Genomic DNA, 4420 nt, shown 5'->3' with positions numbered 1-4420 from the left:
TTCCACCTTTCTTTGGAAGGAAGGGGTCTGTTCGGGCCTCCTGCCCACTTCGCTCATCGGGGGTTGTTTCCCTTTTGGAGGTTGAGGTGTCTGACGCCTTGATCGGTGTTGGACAGAAAAGCCCCTTTTGCAATATGCTTGTGCTTTCCCCGGACAGACAGACAGACAGACAGACAGACACACACACACACACACACACACACACACACACACACACACACACGGATGTGTGTTTCCGCCCGGGTATGTACGTGTGTGTCTGTGAGTATATATATGTACGAATGTACACCCATAGATACACACACCACACACGCGCGCACGTAGACATCCACGCAGACACATGGGTATACATGCACACATACACTGATGCACATGTACATGTACGTATACACACGCGCGTTTGCGTATGCGTATACATGTGTGTGCATCTATGCACATCGATCTGTGTATAGGCACTCTAGATGCACACGGGCACCTGTACATACGTACATGCGTGCACGTCTACGTATACATACACACGTGTGTATGTAGGCACAGATTCTCGCGTGCGTCTGTGTGGACGTACATACGCTCTCTGTAGACGTCTGCGTCTGCGTCCGTACGTATGTATACGTGTGTACATACACGTGTGCACATACACACGCAGATATGTGTGTCTATGCAAGCATGCACGTACGGGTACGCATAGACGTGCATCCACACCTGTGCGCAGACATCACACGTATACACACTATACGTGCATCTAGATGCGTTGACACGTCCGCGTGTATGTGTGTGTGTGTGCCTATGTATCCCGACGTCTCTGCACATGTGAGCATGTGTGTTCACGCCTGTGTCTATCCGTGTACGTATGTGTATAGATGCCTCTGCGTATATACACGCAAGCATACACGCACACTAGAAACGCCTAGGCATACACGTGCGCACACAGACACGTGCGTGTACGTGAGCATGCCCTTCGTACGTGTGTGTTTATACGCCTGCGTGCACGTATATATAGACGCGATGACGTGTGCGTATACATATGTACACGTGTATACGCACATGTGTATGCGTTCTCCCTCTCCCTCTCCCTCTCCCTCTCCCTCTCCCTCTCCCTCTCCCTCTCCCTCTCCTCTCTCTCTCTGACTTTTAAGCTGCCAGGACAGTTCCACGAGTTGACTTTCCTGCCTGGTGGTTTTGTCTCGTTTCGTTTCTGAGCTACGTGAAAAAGTTATGTATTCATTGAGGTGGCTGTTGTCACGGGACCCGGGGTTTATTTAGTGGATCCCTATGGACTCCGTCCTCCTCACCAGCACGCCCCTCAATACCACCCCCCCACACCCTCCCCGCAACCCCCCAACCCCCCACCCCCCACCCCCCGCAGCCCTGCCACCCCAGACCTCCCAGGCCGTCCGCCTTTCCGCTGTTTGTGGCCAGTGGTGTTGAAATCCATGTTCTCCTGACCTCTAGTGCACTTTCCCCACCCACCCGCGCATGCTTGTGTGTGTCGTCTCTGGACTTTGTCACGGTGTCTCTACCCAGGTTGAGTTTTGTTTTCTCTTCTTGGGGGTCCGAGTGTCTCCTTCTTTTCCTTTCTTACTCCTAGGCTTGTGTGTCTGTGTCCGTGTCTGCTTTCGAAAGTCCGGCTTTGTTCTCCCAGCAGCGCTTGCCTGGTTTCGCTTTGCCGGTCCCTCCCTCCCTCCCTCCCTCCCTCCCTCCTTCCCTCCTTTTCTCCCTCCCTCCCTCCCGCCCCTCTCTTTCGGGGGGCCGGGGGCCGGGGGTTCCTGGGATGTCACTGGTGCCCCCTCTCTCCGCCCACCCCGCCCCGAGCCCCCGCCGCCCGCCCGCGTCTCCGTGGAATGTCCCCCCACCACCCTGGAATCGCGTGGGGGGGGGGGGGGGGGGATCGCGGCTCTTTCGTGGCAGCCTCCAGGGGAGAGATCTCCCGGCTCCTCTCCCTTCCTCTGCGGCCGGGGTCGCGTCGCGTCGCGTCGCGTCGCTCGGCGGCGGAGGCTCCGGGCCGAGCTCGGGCGTTTGGGCGGCCGGCGCTGCGGCGTCCCCGGCGGCCGGCGACAGCGACCCGTCCTCGGGACGTTCGAGCCGGTTGTCGGGAGCCACCTGGCGGCCGCTTGTATATTGTCCCTCCCCCTCCGGAGCTTCGGCGAGCCCTTCAGGAGGGTTGTGACTCAGCCGCCGGGCCCGAGGCAGAGCTCTCAGACACCGGCTATGCTGGCGGCGACAGTCCCGGTGGCGCCGAGGCCTAGGGACGTCCTGCTGTCGCCGGAGATTGGTTCTCTAGGTTTCTGAGGAGGGTGATCGTCGCGGCGCTCCGGGGCCGGGCTCTGCGGTGGCCGGACCGGGTCGACCAGCATCTCCCCGTGCCCCTGTGGCCGCGGAGAAGGACCGGCCGGACCCTCCCTGGGCCGGGCCGCCGCGGTGGGCAGGGAGAGGGTCTTCCCTGCCCGGAGCGCCTGGACTCGGGCTCGGCGGTCCGGACTCCTCCTGGGCCGCCCTCAGGAGCGTGTGCTTCGCCCTCGGCCCCGCTCCGGAGGTGGGGACCCGCCCGCCGGAGTCGTGAGGGTTGACGGGGAGAGGCGGGCGCGTGTGCGGCCGCCCCCCCCCCCCCCAACCCGTGGGGTCCGGTCGCCCGAGGCGTCTCCTGGCACACATGCTGTTTCTTTTTCAAAGTCCCGATGGGTCCGGAGACGTGGATGGACCGGACCCTGCTTCCGCGGGTGGCCGGGGAGGGCGCGCCCGACCCTTCAGCGTGCCTTCGTGGGTCTCGGTCGTCGGATGCGACTTTGTCTCACCCCTCCCCACCTCCCTGAACCCAGGTCAGGAGGTGGGGACCGGCTCGGGCCGTCCTGGGTGCCCCATCTAGGACGGTCTGGGTCCCGCCCGGGCGCGGTCCCTGGTCGGGGCCCGCTCGTCTCGTTGGAGGCGCCTCGCTGACGGTTCTTCCTTCTTGTTTCTTGATGCTCATCGAAGCCAAATCCCCGTTCGGAGACTCCGACGGACCGGTACCCCTACCCGTGTGGGCGAAGCGGGAGAGGGCGCCCCCGGCCAGCTCCCTCTCCCTTGGTGGGTGTCCGCGCCCCCACTTTGGCCATCGCGCGCCCCCTCCCCCTGCTCCCCTTCCCCCGGTCGACCAGATGACTCCCCCCCCCCCCGCCCCCCCCCCCCCCGCCCCCCCCCCCCCGCCACGAGAGCTCCGGGCCTGGTGTTTATGGGGTAGCGCTGGGGACAGGTGGCCGGGCCAAGGTTCCGGGGGTCCTCCATGCGAGTCGTGGATGGGCCCCGCTGTCGGCTGCTGTCATTTCGTCGCCCTTAATGGGCCTTTTTTACCACCAGGTAAGTGCTGACACGGTCTGCTTCGGTGTCTGCCGCCGAGGAAACTTTGGGTCTCTGGGTGTACGCGGGGCTCTGGGCCTTCGGGCCGCCAGCTCTGGTCCCCGGTTCGGCCCTTGCCGCTGGAGCCGCCCGCCTGGGCCTGTGCGCCGGCTCCTGTGTGGTGTTGTCTGGCTGACCCGACTCGTGGTGCCACCTCCGGTCTCTGGGCGACCCGAGGGCGGCGGGGCGAGGCGCCGTGGGTCTTCTACCCTGTGCGCTCCCCGCTGCGGGCACCCGGTGAAGGCTGAGATGCGGCCCCCGCCCTGTGGGCTCCGTGCCACGTGTCAGGCGTTCTCGAACCTCCTGGGGTCGTGGGCCGCTCTCGCCTGAGGCGAGGTGGGGGGCGGAGGTTGCCGGTGAGGCTTAAAGCGGGCCCCTCTGGTGACTGTCCTCGCCGTGCCTTCCCCCCGCTCCACCTTGGCTCATCCGATCGATGTGGTGTGGTCGTGCTCTCCCGGGCCGGGCCTAAGCCGTGCCAGACGAGGGACAGGTGTTCCCGGTGAACGTGTCTGCTCTTCTCGGTCTGTCCGCGGGGCCCCTCGCCTGACTTTTTCCCCCTGGCCGTCGGGGAGGGGGAGGAAGGCGGGGGCTGGGTTGCGGCCTCTGGCCCTGACCTTCGGTCTCCTGTCCCCCGCCTCGGGTGGCGTCAGTGGGGGCCGTGGGTCTTCTGACACAGCAGATGCTCTCGCTTCGCCTTCCCGGCGTGTGCTCCGCGAGCGGCCCTCCCCGCGGTGGGGAGGGCTGTACCGCTGCTGCGCTGTGCCCCCCCGCGTGGGTGCGCGAGCGTGCCTCGTTGGATCCTCGGTGGTGCTCCTGGAGCGCTCCAGGTCGTCGCTCAGGTGCCTGAGGCCGAGCGGTGGTGTCGTTTCCCTTAACCCCGGTGTCCTCCTCGGGTCCCCACCGCGGTGGTGTGTGTGTGTCCCGTGAGTGGGCTCTCTTTTGGGGGGGGTCGAGGCGGTAGGAGAGGCGTGCCTGTTCCCCTCGTCGTCGAGGCTGACGGGTGAGGCCTTGCAGGGGACGGGACGCGGGGCTCTGCGCTGGCCCCGGC

The 4420-nt window shown here is 64.7% G+C and overlaps 1 long non-coding RNA gene across 1 annotated transcript in view; it reads left to right on the top strand.

Annotated features, from left to right (window-relative positions):
- The first annotated feature begins 1471 nt into the window (after positions 1–1471).
- Positions 1472–4420, top strand: part of LOC147373341 (uncharacterized) — a 24242-nt gene continuing 21293 nt past the window's right edge. Inside the window, exon 1 of the long non-coding RNA XR_015161811.1 lies at positions 1472–1524. This is a non-coding gene — a long non-coding RNA (uncharacterized LOC147373341). The remainder of the gene's footprint in view (positions 1525–4420) is intronic.

The sequence above is a fragment of the Bos grunniens genome, chromosome 4 (genome assembly GCF_055505025.1).
Source record: "Bos grunniens cultivar Pamir isolate PY7600 chromosome 4, Bosgru_T2T1.0, whole genome shotgun sequence".
Taxonomy (NCBI): Eukaryota; Metazoa; Chordata; class Mammalia; order Artiodactyla; family Bovidae; genus Bos; species Bos grunniens.
Note: the sequence above shows the minus strand (reverse complement) of the source record. Positions and strands in the feature narration are given on the sequence as shown.